Source organism: Perognathus longimembris, chromosome 3, assembly GCF_023159225.1.
Source record: "Perognathus longimembris pacificus isolate PPM17 chromosome 3, ASM2315922v1, whole genome shotgun sequence".
Lineage (NCBI taxonomy): Eukaryota > Metazoa > Chordata > Mammalia > Rodentia > Heteromyidae > Perognathus > Perognathus longimembris.
In genome coordinates, this window is record NC_063163.1 from 97,650,379 (window position 1) to 97,668,405 (window position 18,027).

General features: G+C 40.0%; 1 protein-coding gene across 1 annotated transcript in view; it reads right to left on the bottom strand.

The window, feature by feature from the left end:
• LOC125349433 (G-rich sequence factor 1-like) overlaps positions 1 to 18,027 on the bottom strand; it is a 111,075-nt gene that overhangs the window by 43,811 nt on the left and 49,237 nt on the right.

Genomic DNA, 18,027 nt, shown 5'->3' on the forward strand with positions numbered 1-18,027 from the left:
GTATTTGAAGCCAGGCAAGGGCACATTGTTGACTGTCTGAGTTGTAGATTTGCATTCATCCTTCTGTCATGGTATCTCTAGTCACCATGTTAGGGAGTACCTGATCCTAAACACACGCTGGTTACTATGAAAGCTTACAGATCACTGTCTGTCATTTGTGGCGGCACAGTAGTCACATAAGACAGATTATACATAGTGGCAGACTTTCTTGTTGTTCATGTGAAATTCTTAACTGTATAATTGACATCCCATCTCCTCTCTTTCTCCCCAGTATTAGAGCCATGAGGTATTTGTAGAACAGTGTAGATGAACATGTATCAGAGCCAGTGGCCTTTGTCAGCACTTGTGCATAATGTTTAGTAATCCTCTGTTATTTTATTGTATTTTACATGAACTTCACAATCCTCTCAAATCCTCCATTGATTTGCATAGTGATACTAGGTATGGTGAAAGCACAGGGTTTAGCCTGCTTATCATCCTTGGGTATATCACTGTTGGTTCTAATATCCAGGACAGATAAGTTATGCAATATCCGTACCTACCTAATGCCAAACTATAGGAAGATTGGTCCCACTCTTGGAGGCTATTGTGAGCTAGAAGTCATTGCCTCCATGGACACACATACATAATGTCTGTAAAAGCATTCAGGAAAAAAATCCTATGTTAGTGATAATTATTTGCAAATTTAGCATTTCAATGTTCTCAGACCTTCTGTACTTATAAACTATCATTTTAAAATGGGATTTCAAACTTAAGGGTCAGTATTAAGTGTTAAAGTTCAATCTTATAAAAGTGACTGCTGGGGCTGGGAATATAGCTTAGTGGTAGAATGCTTGCCTCTCATATATGAAGTACTGGGCTCAATTCCTCAGCACCATGTATATAGAAAAAGCCAGAAGTGGTGCTGTGGCTCAAGTGGTAGAGTGCTAGCCTTGAGCAATGTGAAGGGAGGGATAGTGCTCAGGCCCTGAGTTCAAGCCCCAGGACTGGCAAAAAAAGTGTTTGCTTTTAGTCAAATAAGAATCCACTAGAGGGGCTGGGAATATGGCCTAGTGGCAAGAGTGCTTGCCTCGTATACATGAGGCCCTGGGTTCAATTCCCCAGCACCACATATACAGAAAATGGCCAGAAGTGGTGCTGTGGCTCAAGTGGCAGAGTGCTAGCCTTGAGCAAAAAAGAAGCCAGGTACAGTGCTCAGGCCCTGAGTTCACGGCCTAGGACTGGCCAAAAAAAAAAAAAAAAAAAAAAAGAATCCACTAGAGAGGAAATATACAAGAGGATATGGGCATGTTGGAGGAAGAAACTGATCCTGAAAATGATGACCATGGCAGCAGAAATCTAGTTCAGTTTCTCAAAGATAAGGGGAGGAATTGGACCTGGTCATAGAGCAGAGAATTAACTGATAAATGTTTTATCAGTTGTAAACTCATGAGGTTTATTTTAGCTAGGAAACTAAAGTTTTTCAGGCTTCTCATTGCTTCCTGATCCTCTCCTTTCTCTCCCCCTCTCCCCCCCTGTTTCTCAAATTTTATGTCATGGAGCTTGAACTTGGGGCTTGGGCACTGTCCATGAGCTCTTTTGCTCAAGACTAGCATTCTACCACTTTGAGCCACCGTGTCACTTCCAGTTTTTCTGTCATCTGTTGGAGATGAGAGTGTCATGCACTTCCCTGCCTGGCCTATCTTTGTACCACGATCCTCAGATCTCATCCTCCTGAGTATCTAGGATTACAGATGTGAGCCACCAGTGCCAGGCTCCTCTGTATTCTTGACCCATGTCCATACCAATTAATGATCCTGAACAATCACAAGCAACTCTGTTACTTTACTGACAGTCAATCCATGTCTTCCTAGATGCCTCTGGGACCTTGATGGATACTCTTCCTTGGCATGGGACAAATGAAGAGGACCAGTCCAAAGCAGAAGTAAGTTTGCCTGTCTTGGTGTGAAATACAAGCACTGTTTTTTTTTAAATTTATTTCTTTTCCCAATGAATTAAAATATGATCCCATAAATATGTATGTTATTTTAACATTTTCATTTTCCCAGTTATAGGAATATAAAGTGAGAGCTATTTTCCATCTGAGATCTGATTACGGACCACAGTAACAATTGCTGTCAGTAGTTTACAAAACATATCCCAATGAGCATTTTCCAGGTTATCATTGTTCCTCAATAAAAATTTTGTTGTACAACTACCTACAGATAATTTTAAGGGGATTTAAAAAATTCTGTTTGGGCATGGATTCTGGTGGCTCATGATTGTAATCCTGAGACTGAGATATGAGGATTGTAGTTCAAAGCCAGCCCAGGCAGGAAAGGCTGTGAGACTCTTATCTTCATTTAACCACTAGAAAACTGGAAGTGGAGCTGTGGCTCAAAAGTGGTAGAGCTAGCCTTGAACTAGTCTTGAGCAAAAGAACTTAGAGACAGTGCCCAGGCCCTGATTCCAAACCCCATGACCAACCAAAATAAATAAATAAATAAACAAATAAACAAATAAATAAATTCTGTATTTGCCAAGAAAAGTAAGTTTCCATTATGTTAGATTTTGAAAGTCATCTGATTCTTGGCAGCAGTACTTTTATGTAAACCTTCACTTCATCAGTGTTTTTGTTTTCTAATGTCACTAAGTGAATAAACCTGTGCACAGGACACAGGAAAGCCTGGTTCTCATAGGAGTTTCTTTTATGTCCTTACAGGGGGATGCAGGAAGATGTGGAAATGATAATGAGGATGGACTGAGTCACATGCACGTGATTGATCTAGATGGTGAGAGGGGCAGATGTGTCTTGTCTGTTCTTATGGACAGCTAGACTGATCCCAGATGCCTTCACAATATCTATTTGTGCATATCAAGGAGGGACATTACATGATATGGGAGAAAACTCCAGGGATTCAATGGCTTGCTTTGCATTTAGACTACATAAAACTTCATGCAGCGACACAGGGCCTGAGTAACTACTTAAATCATTTGTAGGGTGGTGTACCCAAAGAAACTTTTATCTTTGTGAGACACTGCCTTTGAAAGGATTCACCATCTTTCAACATTGCTCCACTCAGGATAAAGCCCCCAGAATTTGTACTTGGGGCCAAACCACATCCAAACAACACAGAACATATACCACAATTTAGTCTGATGCAGAAGCAGTGACTGAGGTACTCTTTCTCATAAATGTCTTGGCAATGTTTGTGTCTCCAAAGCCTGGAATACGAGACGGTATGATTCATCCAGTGAAGAGGAAGACCCTGCAGGTAGGAAACCTCTTGAGTTGAGACCTAATGTTAAAGCTTTCTGGGTGGGGAGGGGGGAGAGGTTATGCTTTGTATCTGGATACCAAAACGGGGAGAAGAGACTGCCCAATCAAGGATTACGTACCCTCTTCATGCTTTATTAACGTATGAGTGACAGTATAGGATAATTACTGATATTGGGGATGCAGTCTCATTTTCTTTACTATATAATACCAGTCATTTCCACAAGTTTACTCATATTGCTTCTGCATTTGACAAATACCCCATCTTTGGAGTTTACTGGTTTCCATGTCTTGGGGTGCTGACCTAGCTGTGAAGAAATGAAACAGGCCTGGCTCTCAAGAACCAGGACAACATGCTCATCTTCTGCAATTTTAAGCCTCATAGAAACATTTTCTCTCTTTGCCTCCTTGTGTCCTCCTTTTGAAAGGGCACTGACTGAGTGGAATGAGATTCAGAATATACCTAGGGCTTCTTGCACACTCTGGGTTCATCTTGTGTGTCAAGTGGTAAGTAGTGGGTTCTCCATCCTAACCCCACTTTTCATCCAGATCCCACATTCAGAGGAGGAGGTATAAGACCTGAGCTCAGCTATGCGATTGTGAAAATCGAATGTCTCCTTAGTCACTTCTCATTCTATACCTTAAGAAATCAGCCTACATACAGATTGAGTATAATTCCCTCCACATGTCATAACAGGAACCCAATCCTATGCCAGACATCTGGATCATTATGAAACTGAATAAATAGAACAAGTGACATTATATTCCCAATCACTCATTCAATGTTTTCTGTATGAGAAACCTATCATGGTAAGGATTATAAGGAGAAATATTGTCACAAATTACATGTGGGAAGAGAAAGGCAAGAGATTGTGTGTGTGTGTGTGTGTGTGTGTGTGTATCTGTGTGTGTGTAAGAGGGAGGTCAGTTTCATGAGGACCAATCTATAAAGCCATTGCCTCTTTGAACAACCTGGCATAAGCACCAGTTTCTCATACAGTCACAGAATCTGAGCTAGTAAAGAACCTGGAGATCTGGATCCTTTCTTCCCCCCAGTATGACTAACTGAAAGCTGGAGACAGGAGCCCATGGATGAGGCAACACTGAGTTTTGAGTTTCTTCTCTATGACCCCCAGGACAAACAGGAGTCCAGGTATTCTCCAGGGCATTCATTCTGTTTTTCTTTCTCCAGATCACATCATCACTGTCGTTGCTGAGGTCCATGCAGAATTTTCACCCAGTGATTCTGAAGATGTGGAGCTAGAGTCTTCTGATGAGAGTGTAATGCATTTCCTGTTTCTCTTTTATATCCTATTCCTTATCTATCAGCTACTTCTTGGTGTCTTTCTTCTATTGGTTTTCTCCCACATTTACATATTCTCTGTAGCTATCAGTCTGTGCAGAAACCTGATTCTTTCTTTGTATATTCAGGTTGTTATCTACATTTTTACCTTGTTTACACCCTCTTTTACAGGCTTGACTTTGATTGCTTTTATCTTTCCTTGGTAATTGACATTGAACCCAAACCCCTGTATATACATGATTCTGCCACTAAAATATATACCTGGTTCCATGAATTCATTTGATTTGCAGTGCATGGTCCAGATTGGCTAGTAGTGGTGGATAGATAATAATGTGTGCAAAAAATAAAACTGGTCCAAGAAGCTGTTCCCGTTTAAACAGGAGGTTGCCTACTAACTGTGTTGTGTTATGGAGCAGAGGTGGCAGGGCAGTGACATGTCTCCATTCTGTGTCAGGAGACATCATTCTCCTCAGAAGGCTCAGCTGAAGGGGATTCAAACTCTAGTCCCATAGACTAAGAGTCCAGTTTCCTCCACCTTAAGCTAACCATCACAGCAATAGCTTCTCAAAACTGCTCAGGTGTAGCCCTGGCTTTTTCTCCTTGAAGACCTGTAGGGACATAACCTTTCTGCAGTAATCATTTCAGCAGTGAGCAGCAGACAGGCTTGGTGCCTGCAACTAAACTTAGAGGTTATCTGGGCTCAAGTTCATCTTCCAAGTCTGAGGAAATTCTGATTGCACACTCCCCTCAGACATCCCCTACTCTCTTCTTTCTGTGTCTCTCCACTTGCCTTGCTTTTGAGTCAGTCTTGTAGATCCTTAATTGAATTGTACAAAGACAGACAGATGAATCCTTCAATTTAGAGCGCCATTCTTCCTGGCCTTACTCTTTGTAAATAGTTGCAGTTTTAATTATTCAGATTTAGTTTGTTTTTAAGATATTTCTTTTGTTCACTTTAGTATATATGTCACTTATTTTATATTAAACATCATTCCCTTAATGTAAATTCTTTTTTGTTGCTCTATTTTTATTATTTCTTTTTTATAATTTCCTTCATTATTTAATTGTTTTTATATGGCATCCTTAGTTTTTTCCAGGGTAAACTGTCATACCCAGATAATGAAATATTGCTTACCAGAAACTAGAAATTTATTACTGACATAGGTAATAATATAAATGAATATAGGTTGAGTCAAAGAAGCTAGACAAAAGAGTGCATACAGTGTGATTCCATTTATATATCTTGTCTGGGAGTGGGTATGAATGGTGGATAGAGAGTACAGAGAGGGTGAAGGAGGGCAATGGTTGTCAGAATATTTTGTGCCTCTGTGTGAAATGGATCAGTGAAGCATGTTTGTTTGGGGAAGAAGGGCGGACGGTGAGGGAGATTGCTAGAAGGGGTGAGTTACGTCAAGGTTCATTGTGAACATTTATGGACGTGTACAAGGAAGGAGGTAACATGTTTGGCAAGAAATGCACTCCCTACCTTACATATGTAAGTTTAATCCCTCTGTATATCACCTTGGCAATCAAATTAAATTTTAAAAAACTCCCTTGTACAGCTGATACTAAGAAAAGTGAAAATAAAAAAGATATTTTATGGAACATAAAAATTTTAGTGTTAGAAATAAAAAAGGATATCCTTGCCCTGTGCACTCTACCAATGTTTCTTTATTAAATAATGTAGGTTACTTAGAAATATTTTAATTTATTCCCAACATTAAAATCAAAATGAAAAACTAAAAAAAAATAATTAAAAAGGAGCATGTATCTCATTAGGTCAGCAATAGTTGATCCTAGAACTTTTGACAGTGTGGAACACACTATTCTATGGGCACCAATGCCTGGGTCTAGTTAATTGTTAAAATTCACATTTGTGTGTTTCACTTCATGCAATTTTATTAACACTGAAATAGAAGAGGAAAACAAATACAAAAATGTTCCCCACCATATATCTTTAGATTGTATTTAGATAAAAGTGCCTACTAAGAAATGAGAACAATAGATTCCCACCCTACTCAAACTCTTATTCCTACAATGAAAGGTTCCTTCAGATCCTTTATCTGATCAGAAATGCATGTTGGGAATGAGGTAGAAAAACAAGAAAAGAGTGGAAAGAGTAAACTTTGCCATCTTCAAGAGGTAGTCGATTTAATGTAAGAGAATAATAAAAACATTCTCAAATGAACAGTTTTACAGAAGCATAGTTAACAATTTGGAGAATGAAGAGGAATTGAAATAAGAATAGTTCAGGAAAAAATGGGTTGCTGGGATATATAATTCAGTACAACCCAAGGAGGTGATAAGTGTTCATTGTATGTGAAATAAGACCTCAGTTAATTTGACTAAAGACTACAGGCCCCCCTGGGAAAATAATTTGAGATGTAGACACAGGGGCAAATGAGGCTACTGGAGTGTGTGGCCTCATTTAAAATATAGCTGTTGGCTTCAGTAAACACAATAACTGCCCCATTAGTACTTGCCATCTACCCAACGTCTGTATGTACTTCTTTATGTACTTTTCTGACAGGAGTCTGTTCACTAGTAGTGATCATAGAAGTAGTATTACTTAGGTCCTGGATAGCTCGAGGATCAAGGTCTTTACACTGAAAACTAGCACAGCTGATATAAAATCCATGCCCACCATATCTCCTCTTGTGGGTCTTCGGTGCTTTGCTCTGTGTCTCTACAACACAGAATGAAACAGAGTTTCATTCTAAATGTGATAAGCTTCTTTTCATTCTCTTATATGTCATTCCTCTTCAGAATTTGGAAGGATTTGCTTTAAACCACAGATACTACTTGCTAAGATATGACTTATTAGAATATGACTTGCTCTTTATCTTTCCCAATCATGGGAACTATATTTTAAAAAGTCAATTACAAATCACTATTTTGTTTCCAGTAGAAACTATGGTTATAGTTTTTTTTTATTTGCTTGTGTCTTTGCTTTCATATCTTTCACTTTCTGACATCTCGACTATGATTATCTTCAATTTTTGGATTTTATATGAAACCATCTATTCTATTTAGTTTCTTTGGAAATACTGACTTCTTTTTTGAAGGTCTCAATCCTTCATTGAACTTATCTTACTTTCTCTATTGTACTGATTTCAGTGTTTTCTTAGTCTTTGGTGATGTCTGTGATAATGCTGCCTTTCATGCTTTGCATTATTTTCTGTATAATCTTCCACATTTTATTTGCTTATTCATTTATTTTATTATCTTTAAGTCATTGAGCAAAAGGGTAGCCATTCAACAAAGTAGTTTATAAATGCATTGTGCATTGGTCAGTGTTGCCCCCTTGAACATTCTCATCCATCCCTCACAACACTTTGCACACTTTTCTTAATTTTGTAGGATATACATTGAATACATACACGCGCACGCGCGCGCGCACACACACATGATTTTACTACATTTCTCCTTTTTTCTCTTTATTCTACCTGCTTCCCCTTGATTCCTCCCTGCTCCTGGTAGGAGTACTTATTTCCTGATGGTTGTTTGGCTGACCTTTGCTTTAACCTTTCTATGGAATTAGGCTATATATAGAGTCCCTCAAAACTCAGAATTTTCATGTTCTAGCAGTATTCCTCTGTACTGATGCATAGTTTTCCCTATAGTACCTTGGAATGGAAATGACATCAATGTTTTTCTGCTCCCTTTTAGAAGTCAAATTAATCTACTGAGCATCATTAAGTGTTTCCAAAACTCTATGGTGATTTGCCCATGCCATATTCAGCCCCATGTCCTCTTTTTTAAATTAATTTATGAATTTATTGTCAAAGTAATGTTCAGAGGGGTTTCATACATAAGGCAGTGAGAACATTCTTATCAAACTGGTAATCTCTCTCATTTTTCTCCTACCTCCCCATCTCCTCAATTCCCACGCCTTCAGTTGTACAGTTTGTTTACAGCATATTTTAAGTATTGCTGTTGCATTGGTTCACCTTTTATCCTATATTTCTCCATTTTGATGTTCCCCTTTCCTTCCCTAGTCCTATAAACTTACATACAATATCCAGGGTGCCCAAATCAGTTACAGTGATATCAGGGATAGAACCATGGGGAATAAAGACAAAAGAAAAAGGCATAATTTCACATAGTACTTTGAAAATATCAACAGCAATATAAACCACTTATTTCCAAAACTTGGAGTTCATTTCACTTAGCATCATCTTGTGTGTTCATATGTACATAGCTATTGAAGTATTGTGACTTCTGCTAGGCTATCCTACACATGTACTAATTATTACCCATGAGGTAAACCATATAACCTATGTTTCTTTGGGTCTAGCTCACTGGACTTAGTATGATTTTTTTCCCAAGTCTTTACATTTTCTTATGAACGAGGCAACATCAATCTTTCTGATAGAAGCATAGAATTCCATTGTGTATATGTACTGTATTTTCTTAATCCATTCATCTACTGAGGGGCATCTGGGTTGGTTTAATATTTTAGCAATAGTAAATTGTGCTGCGATAAATATAGTTGTGCTGGTCTGGTAGCTTTAGTGTGATCTCGCTTGTAATCTTTGGGTAAATGCCCAAAAGCAGGATTGCTTGGTCATAGGGAAAAGCTCAATGTTTAGCCTTTTGAGGAACATGGCTTTCAAGAGTGGATGAACAAGTTTACACTCCCACCAACAATGTAGTAGGGTTCCCTTTTGGCCATATCACCACCAGCATCTGATGTTATTAGTTTTCTTGATAATGGCCATCCTTACTAGGGTGAGGTGGAATCTGAATGCAGTGTTGATTTGCTTTTCTTTTATGGCCAGTGATGTTGAGCCCTTCTTCAGGTGCCAATTGGCCATTCTCATTTCCTCTTCATAGAAGTCTCTAAGTCTTTAGCCATTTATTAAGGAGGCAGTTGTTTCTTTGAGGATTTGGTTTAGGGGAACTTAGTTTTTAAAATTCTAACTATATTTTAGATATGAAGCCCTTGCCTGTTGTATGGCCAGTGAAGATCTTCTCCCAGTCTGAGGGCTTTCTATTTATCTTTCTAGCTGTCTTTGCCATGCAAAAGCTCTGCAGTTTGATGCAATCCCATTTGCTCAATGTTTCTTTGAGTTGCTGTGTTTCTGGGCCTTTATTAAGAAAGTTTAGACTTGTGCTAATTAGCCCAAGTGTTTCTCCTATTCCTTCCTGCAGTGTTTCCAGGGTATCTTCTTTTACTTTGAGGTCTTTGATGCATTTGGAATTGATTCTGGTGCAGGGTGATATATAAGTATCTAGCTTCAGTTTCTTACAGGTGTTTAACAAATTTTGCTAGCACCATTTGTTGAAGAGGCTGTATTTTTTCCATCCTATTTTTTTGTCAGCCTCATGTCCTCTTATTTCATTTTCCTTAGGAAGGTTTTATCTCAGGTGTGCACTGAAATGCCAGACCCTCCTATTTAGTATTCTACTATCACTGCAGTGAACAGTAGACCTATGTATACAAGACTGGAAATGACCTGTTTCTCATGGTGTCTTTTCTTCTCCATCTCTAGGTAGATGACATTGCTCTGGAAAACCGTATGTATTCTCAACTCACTCCCAGGCTTAGGAAATATTTAAGTGCTGAGAAAGTTTGGACTTTCTTGCCTGTTTTTGTTCAGAAGCCAGTCTTGATTGCAGTTTCCTGGAGGAAAAGAGGGATGAAAGTGTGGTGAACAGAAGCAGTGATACAAGGGAGAAGTCTGACCATCTCATTTTGTCCCTGGAAGCAGCTATGTCAATTTGGTGTCTTGTGGCTGTGTGAATGGGGGTGGTTGGGAGGTATCTGTAAGTGTGTTTATATGGAGTTACTGCCTATGTGTGAAAGTCTCTCTCTTTTCCTACAAAATATTTTAGAACCAGTACAGTACAATATATGATGCAGAGAAACTTGGTCCACAGTTTGATACTGAAATGGACAAGAATATTTTAAAGCCAGCCATAGACCCGGTGTTGATCCTCTGAACTAATGACCTGCATTATTTTGTCATGGAATTCTAGTAACCATGTCAGGGTGTTCCAGCTCCTAAGCTTAAGCCTGTGCTATAGCTTACGGAGAACTATCTGTCTATGGTCACATTCCCCATGGTACCAGGAGGAACAGACTCTTCCAGTCATGAACATCACATTTGTAGGCTAGGCTGTGATCAGGAGGATCTTTCAGGTTTGAGTGTGATGAGGCATGGAAAAAAACCGGGCAGATAAACATGTAGTATTGATGGTGGGCTTTGTCTGCACTTACTTGTAGCAATTGCTCATCAAAGAGTTCTTCTATTGTAATTAATATAATTTTCAAGTACCTTGAAAGCACTCAAATTCAGTAGCACACTGATTCTAGGTATGGTCACAAGCCACACAAAATACCACTTGTTTACAAACCTTGGACCCATCCCTGTTCATTTCAATCTTCAGAACTGGTAAATTAGAGACCATCCCTTCCTCATGCCAAACTTCAGGAAGAAATGTCCACTCTTGAAGTATATTGTGAGCTGGGACCAATGGCTCTATCAACACTCATACATTGTGTCTGCAAAATCAAGTCAGGAAAGACCCAAATCAAGTGTTGCTAGTGAATATGTACAAATGGTAGCACTTCAGTGTTGTTGGGTCATGCATTGGAAAATTACAAGAGAATAACTAGCCTGAAATTAAGCCCAGTATAAGAACAGTAGTAAAGAATGGATATATATGAGAGTAATGTATGAGAGTATATTTTTCTTGGGAGACAAAGATCTTGGAAGGGGCATGAACAAGGTAATGGAAATCTAGCTCAGCTTCTGAAAGGAAAGGAATGGGCAGATCTGGTCAATAAAAAGCAGCATGGATTTTAGCATTCACACACCTTTTAAACACTATCACACTGCATAGGTTTCCTTTAGCTGGGAAGATAAAGCTTTGGATGCCTCTTATTTCTTTCCTACTTCTCTCCTTTCCTTGTGTTCTTGTCCCATGTCCACACTAACTACTGATCCTACATAATCCCAAGCAACACTCTCATTTTACTGATCATTAGTGTGTGTCTTCCTAGTTGCCTCTGAGACCACGCAGGATTCTGTTCCTCAACCCAGGACAAGTGAGGAAGACTCAGTGAAAGTGGAAGTAAGTGTGCCTGTCTTTGTGTGAAATAAAAGTATTGCTTTTTTCATTGTTAAACATATTATAATATGATCAAATATACATGTGTATGAAAGTCCTTTAAGGGTATATGAAGGGATACTTTCAAACTGAGATCTGAATGTGGACATTAAAAATTGCCTTCAATTGGAATTGTGGAATTATGTAAATCTGGAAGTGTAAATCAGATGGTAGATAGCTCTCCTGGAATGAAGAAAAAAGAAAGAGGGAAAAATGACCTTCAGTAATTTACAAGGCTTTTCATGATAAACTTTATCCACAGCAGCACTTTAATGTTGTTGGTGGTAGTCCTGGAGCTTGAACTCAGGGCTTGGATGCTGTTTCTGAGCTCTTTTGCTCAAGGCTAGTGCTCTATCAGGGCAGCTTCATTTTCACAGTAACTCCTTTCTGTCATTACAGGTGGATGCAGGAAGAAGTACTCATGATAAAGAGAATGAACTAAGTGACATGCAAGCGACTGATCTGCATGGTGGGTAGAAATATCTTGTCACTTCTTGTGACCTGATAGCCTGATGATAGATTCCTTTACAATATGTATTTATGAATATCAAGGACAGAGATTTCATGATATAAGTAAAAACCCCAGGGATTCAGGGGCTATGTTTGCAGAGAAAGAATCAAGATCTAAAAATCCTATACGAATCATTTCTTGGGCAGGTGTCCTGGCTGATCTGATTTTCATCGTGAAAACCCACCTCTGAAAGGTTTCATCCTCTCCATACATTGCCACACTTATGGACCAAGCATCTGGAATATAATCTTTGGGGCCAAGTCACATCCAACAACATAGAGCACATAACACAATCTACTCAAACAAAGAGGAGTGAGGTCCTCTATGCAATAAACTTCTTTGCAATACTCTTTGCCTAGAAATAGAGATGATAGGGTTCAAGTAGTGAAGACTGTGCAGGTAGGAAATGCCCTGGAACTAGGAACCAATGGTGAAAGTTCCAGGAGTTATAGGTCATGCTTTAGTTCTGGAGACCAAAAAAGTGAGTGGAGAATACAAAGAACAAAAAGTATGTGTCACCTTTTAAATTAGTGACGTAGGAATACGTTTGGGATAATTGAATGTATGGAAGCCTGCAGTCTCCTTTTCTTTGCTACTTAAAACCAATAATTTCCATGAGGTTTGCTTTTCCTGATCCTGCAACTAGAAACTATCATAGCACTAGAGTTCATTGGTTGACATGTCTTGGGATATTGACTCACAATGAAAGGGGTCTACTGGTACAACTTGACTCTCAGGTGCTAGGTGAATATGGAAAGAGAGTTGTCCTTACCATGTCAGGAGGTAGAGGAGAAGTTCACCCTGTCCCTTTGCCTTTTCAATCCTTAGAGCACCCCTTCCATTCTGCCTCTATTTCCAGTCCTGATTGACTGACCATTGCCCAGGAGGAATGAAATACAGAATATCCCTATGGGCTTCCTGCACATTTCTGTGGCCTTCAGGAGAGGAGTGGTGACAATCATGTTCTCCATTTCTTGTCTTTACTCTTCATCCAAATTGCTGATCCTGGGACTAGGCATAACTTTGACATCAATTATGGAATTGTGAAGAACGAATGTCTCCCCACTCACTAACTTCATCTCATACCCATAAAAAGCAGGCTACAGGTAGTTTGACTGTAATTCTATCCAACAGGGCACAAAAGAAACCCAAGCAAATGCCCTTTACATCAGGGCTTTAAGAAACAGAGTCATTAGGAATGAAGAAATTATAGTCCTCAACCATCACCCAGAGTTCCATATTTGAGAATATTATGATAGTGCCAAGTTCACAGGGATCAGGAAAATTAAGGGTTGGAGGTATGGCATAGTTGGTAGAACATCAGCCAATGAATGAAAGTATCAGATCAAGAGTGTGAGTTCTAGTTTTGGAAAGAAAAAGAGAGAGAAAAGAAGGAAGGAAGAAGAAAGAAAGAAAAAAGAAAGGTAGGGAGGAAGGAAGGAAGGAAAGAAGGACAGAAAGAAGGAAGGAAAGAGAGAAAAGAAAAGAGGAATCCAAGTAGCCAGGCATATAATCCTAACTACTCAAGATGCCAAGCTCTTGAGGATCATGCATCAAAGTCAGCCTGAGAAGGAAAGTTTGTGAGCTTCTTATGTCCTATTAACTACCCAAAGTTCTGGAAGTGGAACTGTGGCTCAAGTGGCAGAATGACAGCCTTGAGCGAAAAAGCTCAGGGACAGTGCCCAGGCACTAAGTTCAGTCCCCATGATTGGCACTTGTAAAATGGGAAAAGAAAATTGGCAAGAATGGGCTGGGAATATGGCCTAGTGGCAAGAGTGCTTGCTTCATATACATGAAGCCCTAGGTTCGATTCCCCAGCACCATGTATACAGTAAAACAGCCAGAAGTGGCGCTGTGGCTCAAGTGGCAGAGTGCTAGCCTTGAGCAAAAAAAAAAAAAAGAAGCCAGGGACAGTGCTCATGCCCTGAGTCCAAGCCCCAGGACTGGCAAAAAAAAAAAGAAAATTGGCAAGAATTAGGAGAGGAAACACAAATTTTGGATTGGGGTGGGAGAGGTGAGAGAAATGAATATTGTGAGGAAAATTCATAAAGTGCTTTCCTCTGTGAGGAACGGGATAAAGCACCACCTCCTGCTGGAGTGGCTGGGCTGACAAAGGACCTGAAGATTCTTGCTGTAGCATCACCTGACTGCAGCCAGGAGCACAGAGATGAGGCCAAAGCGAGTGCTGAATTTGATCTCATGATTCCATGGCAATAGGAGTTAAATTAATCATTTGGACTTTCACCGTATTCTTCCCTGCTCAGATGATGTCAACGCTGTCACTGCTGAGGTGCGTGAGGAACCCTCCTACAATGATTCAGAGGATGTGGAGAGAGACACCACCAATGAGAATGTAATTCATGTCCTTTTCCCGACTCTTGTGTATCCTATTTTCTATCTATCAAGTATATTCTTTTATGGTGCTCTCTTATCAGGTTACTCCCCTCTTCTAGTTTTCCTCTAATATTTTTGTCTGCATTAAACATGTGATCTTCTGAGTGGTTCAATGTTTAATAATATCTATGCTTCTTAATTATACCTTCAACCAATTTCACCATCTTTCTGAGCCTTGCCTTTGGTTTCTTTTGTCTTTCTTTGTTACTGGAGAGTCAACTCAAACCCATGTACACTCAGGTGTCTACAATTGAGGTACACACTCAGTCCCAGTCTTTTTCATTGAGTTTCAAGTTATGGGCCAGTGGTGGTGTTTAAGAAATGATCATACTCAGAAAAAATTAGCCCAACAAACCACTCATGTTAAACTAGCAGGTCTCAGGATCAACGTTTTATAGAACAGAGGTAGAAGGGCAGAGCTCTTTCTCCATTCTGTGTCAACAGCTCTCATTCTCCTCAGCAGGTGAAGCTAAGTGGGGCTCATACTCTGTAGTTCTCAGGTCAGAAGCACATTTTCCTCCAACTCCAGTTTACTATATTTCTCTTTAATGTTGTAAATATGTTCATTTATTATATAATAAACTGTATTTACTCAGCAATATACAAGGTGTGCCATAGTGCATTTTAACCAAGGAAGAATTTTTTCCTCGTAAAAAAATTTGTTATCCCTCTGCTCTCCTAAAACAATACTTGAGCAATGCATAAGTCAAGAATGTCCTGGGCTTCTTTGCAGCAGTGGTTTTCCTGTTGGTCCTTGTATTGACTTGACATCATTTTGTCACCTGCTTTCCAATGCCACCAAATGAACAAACCTGTGCCCAGGACACAGAGCAGCCTCATCCTCAGAGTCACACTTTTCTGTCATTGCAGGAAGGAAGTGGAAATTACCAGGAGGATGGACTAAATCACCCACAAGAGGATGATCTGGATGGTGAGAAGTGTAGAAGTATCTCATCTCTTGGTATCATCAGGCAGACTGATTCTAGCTATCTTTAAACACATACAAATGCATATTAGGGAGAGAGATGACAAAGGGGGAGGAAGTTCTATGGTTTTAGAGGCTTGTTGTAAAATTAGTGTGCATCATATGCTGGGGAATGAATATGTACCTAGTATAAGGACATTAATACTTTCTCAGGGTGGCATTCTCACATGCCATTATTAAGTTTGCCAGACCTTACCATTGACAGGTTTCATTACCTCCCAACATTGTAACTGTCAGGAACAAGCCTCCAAAACAGGAACATTTGGGCACAAACCACATTTAAACAATACAGAGCACATCCTATAATGTAGTCTAAGGTAGAATCAATGAATGAGATAGTTTCTCTAATAAACTTCAACCAAATGTTTGTGTCTCCAAAGTCTGGAATATGCAGGAATATGACTGGAGTAGTGACGATGAAGATTCTTCAGGTAGGGAAACAACTTGACATCAGAGCCAATGGTAAAGGTCCATGGGAAGTATAGATTTTGCCTCTCCTTGGAGATAACAGCAGACAGAATTGAATCAAGATAAGGAGTATGTACTCCCTTCATAATTACTGCCATAGGAAAAATTGTCAGGTGATTAGTGGTATCCAGCATACAGTCACTTTCATTTAAAAACAATGTTGTCCACAAGCTTTCTTCTTCCTGCTTCTGCTGCCTTCAAACATGACAGCAATTGGACACTGATTGGCATTCCTTCGAATGTTTTCCCACGATGGAATGGATCTAGTGGAGCAGGCCTGGCTCTGACATGCAGGACCATGGAGAGGGAGTTTTCCTTACCTAGTTAGGAGGTTGGGTAGGAGGTCCATTCTCATCTGAGGTTTTTTTTTTTTTTTTTTTTTTTTTTGCCAGTCGTGGGCCTTGGACTCAGGGCCTGAGCACTGTCCCTGGCTTCTTCCCGCTCAAGGCTAGCACTCTGCCACTTGAGCCACAGCGCCGCTTCTGGCCGTTTTCTGTATATGTGGTGCTGGGGAATCGAACCTAGGGCCTCGTGTATCCGAGGCAGGCACTCTTGCCACTAGGCTATATCCCCAGCCCCTCTCATCTGAGTTTTGAGGCCTCAGAGAACATTCTTTTCTCCATACGCTAATTGAAAGGACACTGCCGGGGAGCAATGAGATAGAAAATTAATCTAGGGCCCACCTGCTCCCTTTTGGGTCCTTCTGGGAAGGAGTTGTGGGAATTGTGTTCTCCATTTCTGATTTCCATTTTTCATCTAAATCCCACCTCCTGGGCCTAGGTGTAACCCTGAAAAAGCTATGGAGTGGGGATGACCTAATGTCTCCCCAGTCACTAACTACACCTCATATCCAGAAACTTAGGTTCCATGTGGGTGTTCCTCCCACAGAACACAACAGAAACCCAAGTCAGTGAAAGTTATCCTAAAGTATGAAGAAACTGGGTAAACAGAAAGCGGACAACATATCCTTCATTTTTCATGCAGTGTTCCATGTAGGTGAAACCTGGGAAGGTTCAGGATTCGAGCAGAAGGAAATTTGTGAGAAAGAAGGAGATGCAAAGAGACACATCTACAGGGGGAGAAATACAACAATATAACATGAACAGAAATTCATAAGATGTCTGCCTCTTTGAGCAAAGGAACAATAGCACACTTCATGCTATAGTGGCAGAGTCTGGTCTGGAAAAGGAGCAGAAGATGATAGATACTTTCCCAGTGTAGTATACCTACCTGAAGCCTGGAGACAGGAGCTCAGAGATGAGGAAGAATAGAGTTCTGAGTTAGGTGTCCATGACAACGTGGACATTCATTCTGTCCTTCATTTCCCCAGATGACTCTCTGTATCTCAGTGCCCTGGGGCAAGACGAAGCTTCCTCCAGTGATTTCTACAGCAATTTCTCCAGTGAGGATGTGGAGAGAGAGAGTATCGATGAGAATGTAATTCATTTTAGTCTCTTTTAAATCCTCTTTTAAGAGTGTTCCTACAAATTTTAGTCCCCATTAGACATTGAAGTTTCTGGGTCTCTCGGAGTTTGTTAGTTCTGTCTCCAGCCATTTACTTCCTCTTTTCAGGAATGACTTGAGTTATTTTTGTCTTTCTTTTCTAGAAGAGCTTGATCCCCAGCCCAGGTACATGGATGAATCTACATTTAGTATAATGTTCCACTGAGTTTCTTTTAATTTCAGTGCATGGGCCAGATATGAGGGCCAGACAATATCATCAAAAAATGTTCCAAGGCTATGTTCATTGTTAACTAGAAGATCTCAGGATGGATCTTTTGTGGAGTGGGGGGATCAGAGCTGTATCCCATCTTCATTCTGTGTCATCATGCATCATGCTTCTCAGCATATCCAGCTGAGTGGAGTAAACAGCTCCATCTTAGAGACCAGAGTACACTTCACACTCCTTGCAGGTTACCATCAGAGCAAGAGCTGCTAATGGCTACTCAGTTGTGGTCCACAGCAGTTTGTTCCTGGGAGGTATTTAGAGACTC